General features: G+C 39.4%; 1 pseudogene; it reads right to left on the minus strand.

Annotated features, from left to right (window-relative positions):
* The window catches only part of LOC143017466 (uncharacterized), a 39,344-nt pseudogene that overhangs the window by 11,877 nt on the left and 4,967 nt on the right, over positions 1–22,500 (minus strand).

The following is a 22,500-nucleotide window of genomic DNA, read 5'->3' on the forward strand; positions in this document are numbered from 1 at the left end:
CTTTTGATTTTTTTCATTTAATTTCATATATGTAATGTAATTAAACACGCACGACATATTCTTGGTTATTGTAGTAATGTAATATAGACATCATCCTATCTAACCTATTATTACGATGAAAATCAAATGAGAAAGATTTTTTTTTTTGGGGGGGAACTTTATATACAAGACTCGAACTCACACATCGATCGTCACTAGAGGGAACGTTGCTTGGGAGAGTACCTTAAGGGCCATTTAAACGGTCGAACAGTTTGACAAACCCGGTTTGTCAGGCAAGTGTTTGAAGTGATGTTTGACCGTGTGAATGGGGTATTTGGTCGTCAAACACGTTCGTCGAACGTGTTTGACAACCAAATACCCCATTCACACGGTCAAACATCACTTCAAACACTTGTTTGACAAACCGGGTTTGTCAAACCGTTTGTCCGTCTAAATGCCCCTTTATATACAAGACACGAACTCACACATCGATCGTCACTAGAGGGAACATTGCTTAGGAGAGAACCTTATATACAAGACTCGAACTCACACATTGATCGTCACTAGAGGGAACATTGCTTGGGGGGGGAACCTTATATACAAGAGACGAACTCACACATCGATCGTCACTAGAGGGAACATTGCTTAGGAGAGAACCTTATATACAAGACTCGAACTCACACATTGATCGTCACTAGAGAGAACGTTGTTTGGGAGAGAACCTTATATACAAGACTCGAACTCACACATGGATCGCCACTAGAAGGAACGTTACTTGGGAGGGAACCTTATATACAAGACTCGAACTCACACATTGATCGTCACTAGAGAGAACGTTGTTTGGGAGAGAACCTTATATACAAGACTCGAACTCACACATCGATCGTCACTATAGGGAACGTTACTTGGGAGGGAACCTTATATACAAGACTCGAACTCACACATCGATCGTCACTATAGGGAACGTTACTTGGGAGGGAACCTTATATACAAGACTCGAACTCACGCATCGATCGTCACTAGAGGAAATATTGCTTGGGAGAGGACCTTATATACAAAACTCGAACTCACACATCGATCGTCACGAGCCCGACGGAGCCGTGGAAGAGGAGAGCAAGTTCGGCCACAAGAGCAGCGATTCGCTCAGCGCTTTCTTCATCGTCGTACATCAGGAGGACGAGGGGCAGGTCGTGCTCGTCGTAGGGGGTCGATATGGTCTTCGAAGAGGGCAGAAGCTCGAGGGCGTGCTGAACACAAGGAGGAAGAAGAAGAAATTCAATGTTGACATTTCTTGGGTTGTTGGTAATACATACATACATGTACCGAAAGGTATTTTCTTCCCGCATTGGGGAGAGCAGCCAGCTAAGACATATACACACACTTCGCCCATCCCAATAACCATTTGTTTCCTTTTCGTCTTAGCCCCTTGCTGATGATACGCTACCCCTGACCTCGACCCCAGCAACCTAGATCAGAGGCAATGCACTAGAACAAGCAAAGAAAATTACCCTGATTTTTTTTTTTTTTCCACTTGGATGAGGATGTACAAGAAATCCGTCAGTCTAAGACTCAAATTAGATAAACAGTTTTAAATCTGCTAAAGCTTTCCTAATCCAGTTAACTGTTCGACATATCATAAATATATTGTCAGGTGCCTGTTCCAAAAACTGAAAGTACTTTTATTTTCATTTTTCTTCCGCTTCTTTAAGAAAGTGGTCTCAATGCAATCAAAAGCAGAAGCAAAAAAAAAAGACAAAGCCACGGTCATGCAACAGTGCACAAGATTCGGTTAAATCTCGCGAATTCCCTTCATCAGGATGCTAGGACGGTGCCCCTTACAGAGGACTTTGTAGTGTGAAATTTAATTAACCATGCCCTTGGTCCAACTCGCTAGCGGTAAGGTTCAAACTGCCGTCACCTCGACCTTCGCCGCAAGTTGTGACGCTCTAAACTGCTAGGCCAGCGAACATCCAACAACTTACATGGTACAAAATAATATATACAAGCAATGAGAAGACTATCACGTTCAATAAAGGTATAACATCATAACCAACTATGAACGGCACTACCAACAGAATAAAGCAGCAGCAACGGGTGAAGTAAATTAGACATTTCAAAAGCAAAATCAGCCAAAGAAACAATAAAATCCTAGTCGATAACAAAAGCAAAAAGAGTTGTGATAATGATAAGATGAACAAGGACAACAAGAACAACAATGACAACAACAATAAAAACGACAACATTGGCAACAACACCAGCAATAACAAAGCCAACAAAAACAGCAGCAACATCAGTGATAACACCAATAATAACAGCAACAACCACAATGACAACAACAATAACAATAGCAACAGCAACAACAATGACAACACCAGCAACAGCAGCAGCAACAATGAAAAAACAACAGAAGCAACAACAATGACAACACCAACAACACCAACAACAACAACAAATACGATACCAACAATAATAGCAACAACAACAATGACAACACCAACAGTAGCAACAACCATAAGGGCACAGAGAAAAAGGCCTATCAAGCGATATCTGGGGTAGTTTTTTTATATGTGTATGATTGCTTTCAAAAAATAGAAGTTATATTTTTCAAATGACTTACTATTAAAGCATTCCAGAGAAGAGCCTTCCATTTTGTTTTATCTCTTATTTTGTCCTTACAATCTATCTCAACGATTCTTTAGAATACTTTGCAATAATTTGGAGAGAGAAACTAATTATATTTACGCATTTCTAACCAAACTTCCCCCACTGAAGAGAAATTTGAAAAATGTAATAAAAAAAAAAAAAACGAAAAATTTGACAAATGTAATCACAACATAAAAAATGAAAATTTTGAAAAATGTAATCCCAACATGAAAAAAAGGAAAATTTTTAAAAATGTAATCAAAAAAACTACCCCTGAAGACAGGCACGTGAGGACAGAAGACGACAACAGCAACTACGAGACAGAACGGGACTTTTTGTGGTGACTGTACAAGAGAGACGGACCCAGAGAGGCAGCTGAAGGACGGTGAAAAGTCGAACCAATTTGTGCGTTGTCAGACGGTCGTAGTACGGACTTGCAACGCATTCTTCGTCCGCTCGACGGGTTGCGCAATGTAGGATCCACAACACGCTCCGGTGTCCTACCGGTAATGGATGAAATGTTTCAGAAATCAGTGGTTCCTAAAATATTTTGTAATGATGCCACCTTTTTTTTTTTCTTTTTTCTTTTTTTTTTCTCCGACAGACCCGAACGACTCCCACCCCTTTATATTATTATTATTAATTAATTATTATTATTATTATTATTATTATTATTATTATTATTATTATTATTAATTATTATTATTGTTATCAATTATTATTATTATTATTATTATTTGTTTCTATATTATTTATTTATTTATTTATTTATTTATTTATCTATTTTTTTTTTTTTTTTTTGCATCTACATGAAATTACATATTTCTACTGTTTGTATCAGCACCGTTTAGGTCGAAAATAAATATTTTTGCTTGGATTTAAACGAATTCAATAAAATATACATGTACGAGGCATTTTACTATGTAACTAGAGTTAAAAAAACATTTGATTCAAAGGGAACGAAAAAAAATGAAATTTTGGAAAAATTAAATTTTGGAAAAATTTTCAAAATTCTTTTTGAGCAGATGATTTCATGCCCATTTGCATTCCCTTCTCGCGCAATTTAGCTTGGGAACCACTGTCTTAAGACAATAAGAGGGTCTTAAAACTGAGTTTCTTTAATGGATTTCAAAGGGACCGTGAATATAAAATAAAAATGTAAGATTTGATTTAATCATCCCCTTTTCTACGTCTACAATGTGGTTTTTATGAACTCGCATTTTTTTTTTTTTTCTGGGGAGAAAAAGATATTGTTATAATTAGGTATTCAAAAAGGGACCCCTGATTCAAAAAATTAAATAGATCAAATAAGAATGAATATAAATTAATAAAAAAAAAAAGTTAGGAATTGCTGAAATGAAACTTGAGTAAAGAATGATAGTGATGGGCATTCTTCGTGATACATCAATTTTTTGTGTGGGTACACGTACACACACATACACACACACGCACACACACACACACACACACACACACACACACACACACACACACACACACACACACACACACAGAAAATTATCGATAGAGACAACACAAGATATTCACGAGTTCTCATCCTGAACATTACAATTAAGTGAATACAGTTAGTTATGTACAATCAAATGAAACACACACACACACACACACACACACACACACACACACACACACACACACACTTTCAACGAACGGACGGCTTGACGAACGCTCTGAAGAAAAGTGCAGATTGAGGATACCAACGCAAAGAGAAGTGCCTTTTTGTATTTGCAGGGGGGGGGGAATTGCTCGTGAGGTAGTGGGAAAGTAAGGAAAGAGGAGAGGGGGAGGGATTACTGGGGAAATGGAAGATAATGAGGATGTGGAGGACTTGGCCCAGGCAGACGGGCGGAAGATCAACATGAAACGACCACCGGATGACGAAATGGCAAATAAAAATGTAAAGATTAGAAGTATAGAGAGGAGAAATACAGTAGAAAGTGACGAGAATATGTTCCAGGGATTTAAAGAGGGTGGGGGGGACACAACCCCCCCAGACTGATAAGACTAGAGGAGAGAGTTGATAAGGTGATCGAGGACTTGGAACGTAAGTTAGGTAATGTAGGCTCCATTCTACAAAGAATTGAAAGATTGGAACAACTAGAGAAGGCTAACAGAAACTTAACTGAAGAAGTAGAGGACCTAAAAAGACAGTTAGGAAATGTAAAGGAGGAGAATGAGAAATTGAAGAAGAATAGTAATGAAAACAGTGAGAAAATAGCTACAGAAGCTAAAAATTGGAGAATAACTCAAGAAGGGAATAAGGTTTCATTCACTGACATAGTCAAACAGCAATTGAAAGAACATAATGAAGACTCAGTTATTAAAGTGATGAGACAGAAGGAGAATATAGTAAGAGAATTAGCTGACAAAAAGAAATGTATAATTATATTAGGAATGGAAGAGAAACATAACCCAGATAGAACCGCAAGAATCAAGGAGGAAAATGAAAGGGTAAGCAGTTTATTAAAATTAGTCCAGGAAGATGAACCAGAAATTATAAAGGAAATTGAGGAAAAATTCAGACTCGGAAAATATAGTACAGATAAGACCAGACCAATTAAGATTAAATTCAGGTCACAAACAACGGCAGAGAAAATTCTATCCAAGACAGGGAAACTAGCAACAAATGATCAATATAAAAAGGTATGGATAAAAAGAGAAATGAATAAGGAGGAAAGAGAGGCAGAAAAGCAGAAAAGAATTGAAGCTAAGGCAAAAAACGAGGAAAGAACGGAGTCAGAGAAAGAGAGATTCTATTGGAGAGTAGTGAACATGAAAATAAAGCAGTTCGACATACTAAAGAAAAACATAAGGGAAACAGAGAACACAATGGAAGTGGCAGAAAACTAAGAGTGTCTTACACAAATATAGATGGATTGATAACAGGATTGAATGAACTGAATGATTATTTGAAAGAAAAAGAACCGGACATAATGGGAATTGTAGAAACAAAATTAAAAGGCCCACTACCACCCAACAGTGTAGGACATGATACATACAATTATTGGATTAGAAACAGAGAGAAAAAACAAGGGGGTGGAGTTATGTTCCTGACAAAAAAGGATATAAACGTGAAAGGTGTCATATATGGAAAGAATACAGTAGAGATGATTATGATAGAAGTGGAAGACCGAGATAAGAAGAGCAGAAAATTTGTGATCAACTATGTGCCTCCGAAAACAGCCTCATGGGAGGAGAATGAACATAAAAGTATGTTAGAGGACACAAAGATAGCATTAACTAAAATAATGGAAGACGGAGGAAGAATAGTTATGATGGGCGACTTTAATTGCAAAGAAATCTGCTGGGAAGAAATGACAGTAAAGAGTGGTGATGACTCATGGGGAAATGCTCTACTTGAGATGATTACTGACCATTCAATGACACAATGGATACAAGAGAACACTAGGTATAGAAATGAAGAAGAACCATCGAGGCTAGACTTAATAATTACATCTGAACCTAGAATAGTGGACAAGATTGAATATAAAACACCAATAGGTAAAAGTGACCACATATTGATTGAACTGGAACTTAATGAAGAAAAATATATGAAAAGAAATGAACAATATAGAAAAGGAAGAATGATGTATGAAAAAACAAACTTTGATAAAATAAGAGAATTCTTCCAACAAGAAAACTGGGAAGAAATATACAAAGAAGAAACATCAGTGGAAGAGAAATGGAATATTTTGACAAAAATTTACAAAGAAGGAGTGGAAAAGTATGTCCCAAGACAAAAACAAGAAAAAGAATATGTAAAATGCTGGTACAACAAAAGTTGTAGGGAGTTAAAAGACAAAAGAGACAAAGCCTGGACCGGATGGAAAAAAGACAGACCTGAAAAATGGAAAATATATACTGGTTATAGAAATGAATATGTACAAAAGTGCAGAGAGGAAAAAAGAAAATATGAAAAAGATGTTATAGAAAAGTGTAAAGATCAACCAAAACTATTCTACAGATTTGTAAACAATAAACTGAAAAACAAACAAGACTTGGAGAAATTAAGACAAGGGGGAGTTGAATACACTGAGGAAATGGAAATGGCAGAAATTATGAACAAACATTTTAAATCAGTGTTTACAAGGGAAAATATACAACCTGAAGAGATTGAGTGGAAGGAAAAAGTCCCCCCTATGGAAGAAATAGAAGTAACGAAGAATGAAATATTGACACACTTGGGTAATTTTGATGTCAGAAAATCGCATGGGCCAGATGAAATAGCAAACTGGATTCTGAAAGAATGTAGGAATGAACTGGCAGACAAAATACATAGCATAATAAGCAGTTCCTTAAAAGAAGGAAAAGTTCCAGAAGATTGGAAAAAAGCAAATATAGTACCTATATATAAAGGAGGAAATAAAGAAGAACCTACCAACTATAGACCAGTCTCTCTAACAAGTACAATAGCAAAAATATGTGAAAGAATTATCAAAAGTAGATGGGTAAAATACTTGGAAAAAAACAACGTACTAAATCCAAGGCAATTTGGATTCAGACAAGGACGATCATGCGTCACCAATTTAATATGTTTCTATTCAAGGCTAATAGATATAATACAAGAAAGAGATGGATGGGCTGATTGTGCATTTCTAGACCTAAAAAAAGCTTTTGACAAAGTACCACATAAGAAGTTGCTTAAGAAATTAGAATATGAAGGAGGAATACAAGGTAAATTGCTAAATTGGATGGAAGACTTTTTGCAAGAAAGAAAAATGAGAGTAGTGATAAGAGATCAGCACTCAAAATGGAATGAAGTAATAAGCGGTGTCCCGCAGGGAACAGTTCTGGCCCCAATAATGTTTGCTATATATATTAATGATATGGATGAAGGAATTGAAAGCTATATGAGCTTCTTTGCAGATGATGCAAAATTACTGAAAAGAGTGAAAACTGAAGAAGATTGTGAATCACTACAGAGAGATCTAAATAAAGTACAAGAATGGAGTAGGAAGTGGGAGATGGAGTTCAATACAAAAAAGTGTAGTATAATGGAATTTGGAAAAAGCAAAAACAGAATAACAGGATCATATAATTTGGGAGAAGAAGGAATAAAAAGAGTAGAAAATGAGAGGGACCTGGGAGTCATTGTTATGAATAATATGTCACCTGAGAAACATATAAATAAGATTTTTGGAGAAACTTATAATTTAATAAGAACAATCAAAGTGGCATTTACATACCTGGATGAAGAAATGGTGAGGAAAATCCTAGTCACCCTGATAAGACCAAGATTGGAATATGCAGCAACGATATGGTCACCAAGTACAAAAAAAATGTATAAAAAAACTTGAAAGAATACAAAGAGCAATTACTAAACTGGCACCAACACTCTCAAAACTATCATATGAAGAGAGACTACAAAAACTTAAACTACAGACACTAGAGAAAAGAAGAGAGAGAGGAGATTTGATAGCTATTTACAGAATCATGAAAGGCATAGAAATTACTGATAGAGAGAATCTGATAAAATGGGATGACAGAAATACAAGAGGACACGGAAAGAAAATAAAAAAAGACAACTATAGAAGAGATTTGAAAAAGAACAGCTTTCCTCACAGAGCAATAGACAGTTGGAACAAGTTAGATGAGAAAGTGGTGTGTGCAAAAACAATACATGAATTTAAAAATAGTTTAGATAAAATGAGATATGAAGACGGGACCTCACGAGCATAGCTCCCCTTCCCGTAAAATACAACTAGGTAAATACAACTAGGTAAATACACACACACAAAAAATATCGATAGAGGCAAGAAATGATGGTCACGAGTTCTCCTGAACATAACAATTAAATGAATATAGTTATGCACAATTCAATAAACACACACACACACACACACAAAAACAGCATTACCCAGATCAGGCTTTATATGATCTCAGAGCTCTCATCACGAGTCTACCACGTGATCCAAGACCACAGAAGAAGAGAACTTACTGAGATCGGCTTCAGGATCCATCTGGGGAGCGTCTGGAAGACCCAGGGCTCCAGCCCTGTAGGTGGTGAGGGCGAAGACGTAAGTGTCCAGGAAGGCATACGCCACTTCCAGGAACACTCGATGTTCTGGAAAAAATTATCAACGTTGAGATGGTGTTCTTTAGTAACCCAGTGCTCTGGCTGTGTGTGTTACTGGTATATGTGTGACTATGTTGTATATGTGTAATAGATGCTGAGGTGTTTTGATGTTGTAGTTTGTGTAGTTGTAATGAGTTTCTCCCAAAAAGTGCTTCATGATGCGTTTTTACAGCGACAATAAAGTGTTATTACTATTATTGTTATCATTATTATTATGTTCATTATTGTCATTATTACTATGTTTATTATTATCAATATTATTATCATTACTATTCTCATTGCTATTCTTGATTCGGTTAACATCTCGAACTCCCCCTGTTAGGAGGCTAGGACGGTGCCCCTTACATTGGTGGCCGTCACCTCGACCTCCGCCGCAAGTAGCGACGCTCTAACCCGCTCTGACAGCGGCATATTATCATTATTATCATCATTATTATTATCATTATTATTATTATTATTACTATTATAATTATTATTATTATTATCATCATCATCATTATCATTAATATATATATATATATATATATATATATATATATATATATATATATATATATATATATGCTGCATTACTTACCATAGGAGCCAAGCGCCGTCTGGTAAGAGAAGATGATATCATATCGACCAAGACATCGTCCTTCAAGTTCCTGCCGCTCTTTGGAGGATTGCAGAATAGGCACGGCGTTCACCAAGGACAAGCTGTGGATAAAAGAGGTCTCGTGTGAATGTATCTACAAATACGCTGTAGGTTAAACTCTTTATTCAAAGCTGAGCGGTTTAGGGCGTCGTTACTTGCGGCGAAGGTCGAGGGGATGGCGGTTCGAATCCTGCCACCAGCGAAGTTGAACCAAGGGCATTGTTTATTAAATTCCACGCCACAAAGCCCTCTGTGAGGGGCTACATCCTTGCCTTACGATAGGGGGAAGTTTGTGACGTTAAACAATATCATCATCATGTACGGGGGACACTACTTTTGTCATTAATAAAACTTTTTAGAAATTATTTTTATCAACACTAACACACACCCGTGGCCAACGCATGTCCTTACAGACAATTTAGAATATTATCATCCTTCTGAGTTATGATCAGGACCCTCATATGGGTGGCCATTCTAGTCTGGACCTCCTGTCCACAAGGCTAACGAAATAATTGTGATAAAAAAAAGGGCAGTGGAGCCCTGAATATTTACCGTGATATACGAATTTTGTGTTAGAATCAACAGAATATGAAACATTTTCCCTCATCCTTTTATGCAAAAGGGACATTAGATCACACATACATACATACATACATATACCAAGGCTTTTTTTTTTTTCTTACCAGGGGGTAGCCAAAAGGGACATTAGATCACATTTATAAAATCTGTTTAATTATTTCGCAAGCCAATAGCTATAATAAGCAGTAAGGGATGGTGGAGTTTGGGGAAGAGAGGGGGTGTCACTAAGACATATATATTAAGTGTGTGTGTGTGTTTGTGTGTGTGTGTGTGTGTGTGTGTGTGTGTGTGTGTGTGCGTGTGCGTGTGTGTGTGTAAGACCACAGCATTATTCATAAATCAGATATCTGACCTTTCATCCGGAATGGTAATAGCTGTCGAACGCGAGTACAATACGTGATCCAATACAGTGGTGAATCACATACACACACACACACACACACACATACACACACACACACACACACACACACACACACACACACACACACACACACACACACACACACACACACACACACACACACACACACACACACACACACACACACACACACAAAGAGGAGGAATATAAAGAGGAAGAAGAGGAGGACGGACAATGGGTGAGACGGGAGGTGGAAAGTGGAGGATTACAAAGAGAAAGAGGAGGAAGAGAAAGAGGAGGAAGAGGAGGGAAGATGAGTGAGACGGGAAGGTGGAAGTGGAGGATTATAAAAGAGGAGGAAGAGGAGGGAAGACGGGTGAGACGGGAGGGAGAAGTGGAGGATTATAAAGAGGAAGAGGAGGAAGAGGAGGGAAGATGGGTGAGACGGGAGGGAGAAATGGAGGATTATAAATAGTAAGAGGAGGATTAGAAATGAGAGCCTCCTCTTTCTTGTCCTCCATTATCTTCCAAAAATACCTCTGCCTTCCGCTGGCCGGCTCTCCCACGCAAACATACAAAAACGCGAGTTCTCAGAACGAGAGGAAATTGATTATTTATCTGACTAAATGTCAACGCGCACCACGCGTACTTACTCTCCATCTATTTCTAATTTCAATTTGAAATTGTCTAAAAATAATCGCTGGCCGAGCGGGTTAGAGCGTCGGCACTTGCGGCGGAGGTTGAGGTGACGGTAGGTCGGAATCTTACCGCCAGCGAGTTGGACCAAGGGTATGGTTTATTAGGTTCCACGCTATGAAGTCCTCTGTGAGGGGCACCGATCTAGCCTCCTGACAGAGGGGAGTTCGTGACGTCAAACCGAATTACATCAATTTAACTAAGAGTTTTATTTCCTCTCCACATGTAAAAATGGAAGTTTTTAATATATTGATGAAGTTTATACGATGGACGACTACAAGTGAGTATATATAAAAGATAAAAACATTTAAGGCTCGGTAGTTTGTCTCACAAACAGCATAAATGTGTCAAGATTTTCAGCAAGTTTAATATCAATATGTTTTTGAAAATTATTTTACACATAAGTGTGTGTGTGTGTGTGTGTGTGTGTGTGTGTGTGTGTGTGTGTGTGTGTGTGTGTGTGTGTGTGTGTGTGTGTGTGTGTGTGTGTGTGTGTGTGTGTGTGAAAATACCACACACACACACCACACACACACACACACACACACACACAGAGAGAGAGAGAGAGAGAGAGAGAGAGAGAGAGAGAGAGAGAGAGAGAGAGAGAGAGAGAGAGAGAGAGAGAATGACAAAACAGAAACTTATACATACATACTACATTTACCTTGATAGAAATAAAAACCTTTGCCACTTACTGCAAAGCCGAGGCCACAATGGCGTTGGTGTCTCTCAGAGTATCGACAGGGAAAGCGATCCTCTGTTTGCCTTCCTTAAAACCATAGGCGATGGTGTTCACCTCCTCAGAAGTACAATAGGCCAGGAGCATCAGCTGCGTGCAATCCACCTGCGTGGGAACAAAGTATGTTAGTAAGTCCTCAAGTTAAAAAAAAAATGAAAAATTTGTATTAGATATAAGCACTACAATAATGAGCGTTTTGTCGCTTCGTAAGCTAGGTCACCACTGGTTCTTGGCGACGCAACCACGCCAGACTTGGCGGGTAAACATACACGCTCAAACTGGGCACTTGGTTCTTGCAATAATATTTAAAATATATAATAATAAACATATACGTTTAAATGAACACTTGGTTCTCACGATAGTATATGAAATATATAATAATAAACAATATCATAAATACGTATGTACAACACACAAAGAATATTCTATGTCACCATTACATGATTCAACCATAGCGTTTCCTCTTGTATACGAGTAGAGTTTATGCCGACTAATATGTTTTCTCTCTTTCCATTTCTTTCTGTCTCTCTCTCTCTCTTTCTTTCTCTCTCTCTCTCTCTCTCTCTCTACAGCAAGGCCGCTTCATTTAATTGACGACTCCCACTCTCCGTCCCTCCCCTTATGCAGAAAAAAAGAAGACAAGGAGAAATCCCTTCGGGCTGCGTCAAAATATCTTTCACAAATATCGTCTATACATTCATTCAAGATTATTGGACTGTAAATCATTTCAGTGTTTCCTCACGCAACAAGAGTAAACACGCGTAAAAATAAATAAACAAATAAATAAATGCATGAAAGGGAATGGGTGGGGGATGGGAGTGAGGGAGTATGTGTGAAAAATAACTTGACGCAGCATGAGGGGACGGAGAGAAGGGGGTCACCGATTTAATGAAGCGGCCTTGCTGTGGATGTGCTGTGTCTTGCTACATTGCTTCTGACTCAGTGCAGTGGGCGAGATGCAGGGATGACCCGTCATCCAGGAGGAGCCAAGATAAGAGGGAGGGAAGGAGTGGGTGAATGGGAGTGGAGGATGTGGGGATGGAATGGGTGGAAGTGGGTGTTGTGACTTTGATTTTTTGCTACATCCTTTGTAAGGGTGGGGGGGACAAAGGCCTTTGGTATATGTAAATAAAATAAAAAATAAAATTTTCAACTAAGGTTGTAAATGTTTCCTACCCTGGCGAGTAGAATGTCATACTTGTGCAGCTGGTTGGAGGCTCGTTCCAGCTGTCCCAGGAAGGCTGCCACCGTTGCAGCTGCATCAGGATCTGTGCAACATCAAACATGATCGTGAGAGACATTTTCTGCCGTGAGATACGTTCCATTCACGGGTCTCGTCCATCAAATTGGATGTCAGTCAACTTAGGGCGAACGCAAGGGCAATCAATCACATTGCGGAGGGCAACTAAGAAGTGATAAATAAGAATTTTAATTAATTTTTTTCATTAACAACATATTTCCTGTCCCGTCTATTTCTCCGTACAAAACGTCATTTTAATGAAGATCGGTTTGTTTGTAATTATTTTTATCTTATTTGATTTTATCTTGTTTTGTTTCATTTTTTTCGTGAATGATATAGGTGCTATGAAATTTTGAATATCATTGTGATATTTTCAGGGTAAATATTTAAGTTTCTTGATATGGAAAAGAACTGAATCATCAAATTTGCTAGCAACCAAACAAATAAATCAAATCTTTTGTTGGTACACATGTTAAAAAATAAATCAGTATATTCGTTTTCAATACAGCAATATATTTCTAAGGATATTTCCTAGACAATAAGAATGAGTTACCTTAAAAGCCATTTACTAGTAAAAAAATATATATATATATATATAAATAACACATACACGCACGCGCATACACACACACACAGACACTACCACTGCGACTCATGGCGCAGTGGTAGAGTTCCCGCCTGCCATTACGGCGGTCCGAGTTCGAATCCCGCCCAGGGCTGAAATAATTTCAGTATCGCTGTGAGTCGTTACTCCAACTCTCGTAGGCGGGGAGTTGAGTGTGTGTGCGTGTAAGGTCACAGCAGTACCCATAGATCGGTCATATATGAGCTCTGAGCTCTTCCGGGAGGGAAATAGCTGTCGATCACGAGTCTAACACGTGATCCAAGACCATGGTGAACCACACATGTACATCGGCTCGACCGGTAATTCAGCGATCCGAGTTCAAGTCCCACCAAGGGCCGAGAAATTCAGCATCGCTGCACTGCGAACCGGCAATCCAACTCTCGTGGGCAAGGAGCCGTGTTTGTTTTCTGTGTGTGTGTGTGTGTGTGTGTGTGTGTGTGTGTGTGTGTGTGTGTGTGTGTGCGTGCGTGTGTGTGTGATTCATCATGGTCTTGGATCACGTGTTGGACTCGCGATCGACAGTTATTTACCTCCCGGATGAGAGCTTAGCGCTCGTATGACCGATCTGTGGGTAATGCTGTGACCTTACACGCACACACACACACACACACACACAACTCCCCGCCCACGAGAGTTGGAGTAACAACCCGCAGCGCAGCGATACTGAAATTATTTCAGCCCTGGGCGGGATTGTGTGTGTGTGTGTGTGTGTGTGTGTGTGTGTGTGTGTGTGTGTGTGTGTGTGTGTGTGTGTGTGTGTGTGTGTGTGTGTGCTAGGTCACAGCGTGACCCATTCATAGGGTCATATATGAAGAAGATGAAGAAGAAAAAGAAAGAAGAAAAAGAAGATGAAGGAGATGAAGAAAAAGAAGAGGAAGAAGAAATTGAAAAAAAAAACTCGTGGGCAAGAAGAAGAAGATGAACAAGAAAAGAGGAAGAAGAAATTGAAAAAAAAAATCTATGGTCTGAAAATGCTAAAAGGCAGAGCTGGGTGCGTTCCTAGTTGCGCCCCTCGATGTCCTGACTGACACATATACTGTATAGTCAGGACACCGAGGAACGCACTGATGAACGCACCGAGGAACGCGTCCAGCTTTGCTAAACGGTAGATATGATTTCATATTGTCAGTACTCACCCCTGTTGTAGACATATACAACTTGGACACTTCCCACAGTCAGCAACTCTTTGAGCTCTTTCTCGTTCTTCAAAAGCCTCAAAGATGACACGATGTCCTTATCCGCTTTCTCAAGTGTCTTCTCTTTCATCCATTCTTCAACCATGCGTTCCTCCATTTTGTTTTCGGCCATTTTGTTTTCCGCCATCTTGTTTTCCTCTTCTTCTTTTGCTTCCATTTGGTCCTTCTCGTTCACTTTTCTTCCTTCTTCTCTCTTTGATGGGTTTGCCTTGGCCTTTTTCTTTGTATTCGTGTTTTTATTTCTGTGTTTGGCATCCGGGTTTGGGTTCTTCTTTTCTTCTCCGTCCACTTCAGAAGATTTTGTGTTTTTATTACCCTGAGGAGATTTACCCATTTCCTTGTGTCCTCCTATAAAAGTTTTCTTCTTTGTCAGAAGTATCAGCTCATCTATTTCCTCATCCTCTTCATCATCATCTTCCTCTTCCTGTTGTTGATTCCTCCTATTTCCCTTTTTCATTTCTCTCACAGAATACTTCTCTTCGGTCTCTATGTCGTCGTATTCTTCTCTTATTCCTTCTTCCTCGTCATCGTCATCTTCCTGATCATCTTTATTTTCGTGTGTGTGGTCATCATCATCATCTTCATCATCATCATCCTCTTCTTCCTCTGTACCCTCGACCATCTCCTCCGGTTCTTTTTCAATCGCCTTTTTCCAGACCTTCTTGTCGTCCTTTTTTCGAAAATTCTGATCAGGCCTATCACCCCAGGGTTTTGTGTGTCCTTTGCCAATAGTAGTGAGGTCCTCAGCTTTGGTCTTCTTCTTGGTCTCCTTGGACCCTTTCTGCGGACTCTTCCTCTTCTTCTCGTGCTTCTTCCCTGTCTTCTTGTTCGTCTTCGTCCCCTGTTTATCTTCGCTTCCTTTGGATCCTGACTTCTTCTGCTGCCACAAGCTCTTCGTCTTGGCTTTCTTCTTGTACTTTTTGTATTTCTTCGGGCTCAGCTTTGACTTCTCACTTCGCCATTTCTTCGGCCCATTCCTTTCGACCTCCTCCTCATATTCATCCTCTTCCTCTTTCTCCAACACTTCCACCTCCTCTTCTTCTTCTTCTCCCTCCTCTTCTTCTTTTCCCTCTACATCCAATTTTTCTTCCTCATCATCATCTTCGTTTTCTTCTTCTCCTTCTGTTTCTAATTCTTCATCATTATTCTCATCATCATCATCGTCGTCATCGTCGTCGTCGTCGTCTTCTTCTACCTCAGTCGATCGGGTGCTCGTCGACCGCCCACGCTTCTCTGAAGTCAGAACCTTCTCGTGACGTAAGACTTCCTTTCGAGAGCCTTCTTTCCTTCCTTCGTTCTCAGCAGCGCCTCCATCGTTCTCTCGATCTCTTCGAACTGCTCTTCGTTTCTCTTCCTTCTGCATGCTACCAGATCCCTTTTCCTTTCTTCCAATCTTTGGTGCGTTCCCTCCTCCTCCTCCTCTTCCTTTTGCTCCTCCTTTTCCCTCATGAAGAGCTTCTTCCTGCTTTTCTTCATCATCACTTTCGTCCTCGTTTTCTGAATCGTCTTCGTCTTCGTCGTCACTGATGGTTTTTTGTCGTCTTTCCTCTTTCGTAAATCTTTTATTTGCAGAATCGCTTGTCGTTTTTCTGGTTCCTCTCCTTTTACTCTCGTTTTCTCCTCCTCCTCCTTCTCTTTTTTCTCCTTTTTCTATGGACTTTGCTTTCGGAGTCGCCGGCTTTCCTTTCACTTCTGTTTTCTTTTGGTCGTTTACTCTCGTTGACTCGATCTTCTTCTTTTGACGTTTCTGTCCTTCCTTTGATTCCTTGTCCTCTTCCGTGACTTGTTTTTTCCTCTTGACATTTTCGTGTTTATTTCTGTTTTCCTCCTGTTTGTGGGCACCATTTCCAGGCACAACTTTACCCTTCGCCTCTTTCTTCTCAGGTTTATTTTTCATTTTATTTCCTTTCGGATTTTCTCGCGGAACCTTTTCTCCTGTGACCTCTGAACTCTCTGTCGCCGACTCTCGCTCGTTTTCATTCTTTCGATGTCGACCTTCTCGAACGCCTGCACCCTTTGGCATTTGCTTCCTGACGCCGCCACCACTACCACCACTACCACCACCACCACCTCCACCACCACCACTGACTCCCTCTCCTCCCGCAGCACCGGAATACTTCGAGCCGGGACAGGAAGCTTTCGACCAATCACAAGAGGGCTTCAACTTCCCATTTTGGTCATAAGCATCTTCATCGAGTGTCTCTGGATCCTCAGGGCAATCTGAAGAGGACCCGAGCGAAGACGAGCAGGAGGAGGAGGAGGAAGACGAATCAGCGGGGGAGGAGGAGTAGGAGGAGGGATCGCCGCCAGTGGAGGGAGAAGTGGAGGCGGAGGAAGTGGAGGGCCCCGAGGTGGAGGACTCCAGACGAAGACAGGCGGTTCCAGATGTGTAGAAGAGCGGCAGAAGAAGGACTGGGACCAGCAGGATTCCATGATGTTGACGGAAAACCATCTGGAGGAGAAAGAAACACAGACTTGAACCTAAATCCTCAAATCATAAGAACATACGAATAAAGAAGACTCCAAGAGACCTTAAGGCCGTTCCGTGTCTATTGTGAAAACACAGACTTTAACTTAAACCTTCGAATCATAAGAATAAAGGAGACTCCAAGAGACCATAAGGCCTATACGTGGCAGTTCCATGTCTACTGTGAAAAACCTAAACCTTCGAATCATAAGAACATATGAATAAAGAAGACTCCAAGAGACCATAAGGCCTATACGTGGCAGTTCCATGTTTATTGTGAAAACACAGACTATAACCTAAACCTTCGAATCATAAGAACATATAAAGAAGACTCCAAGAGACCATAAGGCCTATACGTGGCAGTTCCATGTCTACCTAATGTGAAAACACACACTTGAACCTAAACCCTGGAATCATAAGAACATAATTATGAATAAAGAAGACTCCATGTCTACCTAATGTGAAAACACAGACTTGAACCTAAACCCTCGAATCATAAGAACATATGAATAAAGAAGACTCCAAGAGACCTTAAGGCCTATACGTGGCAGTTCCATGTCTACCTAATGTGAAAACACAGACTTGAACCTAAATCCTCAAATCATAAGAACATACGAATAAAGAAGACTCCAAGAGACCATAAGGCCTATACGTGGCAGTTCCATGTTTATTGTGAAAACACAGACTATAACCTAAACCTTCGAATCATAAGAACATATAAAGAAGACTCCAAGAGACCTTAAAGCCTATACGTGGCAGTTCCATGTCCATTGTGAAAACACAGACTTGAACCTAAACCTTCGAATCATAAGAACATATGAATAAAGAAGACTCCAAGAGACCTTAAGGCCTATACGTGGCAGTTCCATGTCTATTGTGAAAACACAGACTTTAACCTAAACCTTCGAATCATAAGAACGTAAGAATAAAGGAGACTCCAAGAGACCATAAGGCCTATACGTGGCAGTTCCATGTCTACCTATTGTGAAACACAGACTTGAACCTAAACCCTCGAATCATAAGAACATATGAATAAAGAAGACTCCAAGAGACCTTAAGGCCTATACGTGGCAGTTCCATGTCTATTGCGAAAACACAGACTTTAACCTAAACCTTCGAATCATAACAACATATGAATAAAGGAGACTCCAAGAGACCTTAAGGCCTATACGTGGCAGTTCTATGTCTACCTAATGTGAAAACAGACTTGAACCTAAACCCTCGAATCATAAGAAGATATGAATAAAAAAAGACTCCAAGAGACCATAAGGCCTATACGTGGCAGTTCCATGTTTATTGTGAAAACACAGACTTGAACCTAAACCCTCGAATCATAAGAACATATGAATAAAGAAGACTCCAAGAGACCTTAAGGCCTATACGTGGCAGTTCCATGTCTACCTAATGTGAAAACACAGACTTGAACCTAAACCCTCGAATCATAAGAACATATGAATAAAGAAGACTCCAAGAGACCTTAAGGCCTATACGTGGCAGTTCCATGTCTATTGTGAAAACACAGACTTGAACCTAAACCTTCGAATCATAAGAACATATGAATAAAGAAGACTCCAAGAGACCTTAAGGCCTATACGTGGCAGTTCCATGTCTACCTAATGTGAAAACACAGACTTGAACCTAAATCCTCAAATCATAAGAACATATGAATAAAGAAGACTCCAAGAGACCATAAGGCCTATACGTGGCAGTTCCATGTTTATTGTGAAAACACAGACTTGAACCTAAACCCTCGAATCATAAGAACATATGAATAAAGAAGACTCCAAGAGACCTTAAGGCCTATACGTGGCAGTTCCATGTCTACCTAATGTGAAAACACAGACTTGAACCTAAACCTTCGAATCATAAGAACATATGAATAAAGGAGACTCCAAGAGACCTTAAGGCCTATACGTGGCCTATTGTGAAAACACAGACTTTAACCTAAACCTTCAAATCATAAGAACGTAAGAATAAAGGAGACTCCAAGAGACCATAAGGCCTATACGTGGCAGTTCCATGTCTATAACTACCTATTGTAAAAACACAGACTTGAACCTAAATCCTCGAGTTATAACAACGTAAGAATAAAGGAGACTCCAAGAGACCATAACGCCTATACTTGGCAGTTCCATGTCCATGACCACCTATCATGATCACTAAGACTACTTCAATACTCGAGAGGTTTGGACTCATGATTTGATTTTAGATCAATTGACCGATCGAGTAATACTAATAAAATGATTATTAACAAAACAGACACACACGCGCACGCGCACACACACACACACACACACACACGACTTTGCAGACGTCCTCAAACAATAGAAAGTAGAATTTTAGCTGATTTTGAGTTAATGAAATTAGATTTTACATCTGTAGAAAGAGTTCGCCAAGGTCAGCGAAAAATACCGCCCTCAGACTTAATTGAATATATCGAACGGCTTCTGAAACAGGCCATTTGTCAACCTAACGACCTAAAAAAAGAAAAAAAAAAAAAATAAATAAATAAATAGATAAATAAATAAATAAACAAATAAATAAATAAAAAATAAATAAATAAATGAAAAATGAAATTGAAAAAGTCAATCAAACATCTTAAAGCATTGGTCGAACACATCGACCAAATCCTAAAAAAAAAATATATATATATATATAAATAAAAAAATAAAAAGACAATAGATAAATATATCAAAGCAATTCTGACAAAGAACACTTATCACCCAAACAAGCTGACAGCTCGTCCTGCGTGTGACGACTAATTTGAGTCCATCCTATTATGGAATGGCGTTGAAAAGATAAGACAGACGCTAGCTTCGGCCGTTAATTGCCATCGCGAACTATGACATGACAAGGGAAAATAGTCCTCAACGAAGCTGGGTGCAAAGCTTAAAGATGCTTGCTCCATGCATGCCCCATGTTTATGCATATTTACATACATACAGTACATATACATATACTTTATATAGATACACATGTATACATGTATGTGTGTGTGTGTACACAACCACACACACACACACACACAAATATATATATATATATATATATACATATATATATATATACATACATACATATAAAAATGTACATATATATATATATATATACATACATACACATATATAAAAATGTACATACATACATATATACAATTATATATATATATATATATATATATATATATATATATATATGTATATATCTGAACAGAATCACTAGTGACCGAGGCTTACAAGAAGCAAAGCCCATGCTCTACTAACTGGGGTACCGAGACTCAGTGCAGCGTCGGTTTTGCTTCTCAGAAGCCTCTGTTCGAGTCTGGAGACGACTGTCGGAATTGTTTGATATACATACATACGTACATATATATATATATATATATACATATATATATACATAATATATATACATAATATATATACATATATACATATAATATATATATATATATATATAATATATACATATATATATATGCACATATATACATACACACACATATATATATATATACACACATACAAATGTATATATATAATATATACATACACACACACACACACACACATATATATATATATATATATATATATATATACTGTGTATATACATACATACATACATATGCCAAGGCTTTTTCCCCCTTTCAAGGGAGGTAGCCAAAAAGGGAAAGGCATAAAAACACTCCCACCCAGTTCATCCCAAAATACACTCCACACCCCTCCCACCCTCCCTCTCATCTGAGCAGTCCTGGATGACGGGTCATCCCTGCACCTTGCCCACCGCCCTGGGTCAGAAGCAGTGTCGCAAGACACAGCACATCCACAGCAAGGCCGCTGCATTTAATCGGCGACCCCCCCTCTCCGTCCTTCTTGCATATAAGGAGAGGACGGGGAGAAATCCCTTCGGGCTGCGTCAAAATTTGCTTACACACATACAACCTCACCCCCACCCCCCGCCCATTCCTCCTCATGCAATCACAACATCATCCATATACAACCATTCTCCACTCACCTCTGTCTTCCGTCCTCTCCCTTCCTTCCTCAACAGACATTCCCCTCTTCCCCAAAGCCCCCTTCACCCCATCCATCCACCTCATCCTAGGACGTCCCCTCATGTTCACTCCCTCCACACCTTTTACTAGTCTTTCTTCACTCATTCTTTCCATGTGTCCAAACCATCCCAATATTCTTTCATCAACCCTATCTCCCAGCTCCTTTTTCACCCCTGTTCTCCTCCTCACCTCCTCATTTCTCACTCTATCTAGCCTAGTAACCCCCATCATACTTCTCAGACACCTCATCTCAAACACATTCAAACTCCTTCTCTCTTCTTCTCTTATGTTCCACGTTTCTGCCCCATACAGTGCTGTTGGCACAATCACTCCTTCATACAGTCTCCTCTTCGCATCCATTCCTAAATGTCTATTCCTCATTACACTCTTTAATCCACCAAGGCATTTACTCGCTTCTCTCAATCTACATTCTACCTCCACTTTCACTCCACCTTTTCCTGCTACACTTGCACCCAAGTATCTAAAACTATCCACTTCCTCCAGTCGCTCTCCCTTAATGTTCACTTCCAGTCTACTGCCACTTTCACCCCTTGTACATCTCATCACCTTACTTTTACCCACATTTATCTTTAGCTTTCTTCTATCACATACTCTCCCAAACTCTGCCACCAGCTTCCTCAATCCCTCCTCCGATGCTGCCACAAGCGCAGTGTCGTCCGCAAACAACAGCTGGCTCACCTCCCACTTTTCTCCATTTTCTTTAACCATCTCCAACCCCTGACCCACTACCCTTGCATTCACCTCTCGCACCACCCCATCCATGTATAAGTTGAACAGCCATATGTATACATATGTATACATATATATATATATATATATATGTATACATATATACATATGTATACATATATATATATGTATATATATTTATATATACATAGGTATATGTATATATACATATGTATATATATACATATGTATATATACATATACATATGTTCAAGTAACGTAGGTGTCGTAACACACGAATAAAATAAAACTTAAACCCACTCTCGGAGAAAGATAAGCTGAGATACAGAGTAAAACCGTATATTTCGACCACTGACTGTGGTCCTCTTCAGCAGTTACAATTATAGGGTACATAGACAAGAGGTTATATACAGAGGAGGAAGGAGCATTGGGGGACTCAGTAAGCCTCAGGTCACTTGCCCCGAGTGAGG

This window comes from Oratosquilla oratoria, chromosome 32 (assembly GCF_046742065.1).
Source record: "Oratosquilla oratoria isolate Oo_2021 chromosome 32, ASM4674206v1, whole genome shotgun sequence".
Lineage (NCBI taxonomy): Eukaryota > Metazoa > Arthropoda > Malacostraca > Stomatopoda > Squillidae > Oratosquilla > Oratosquilla oratoria.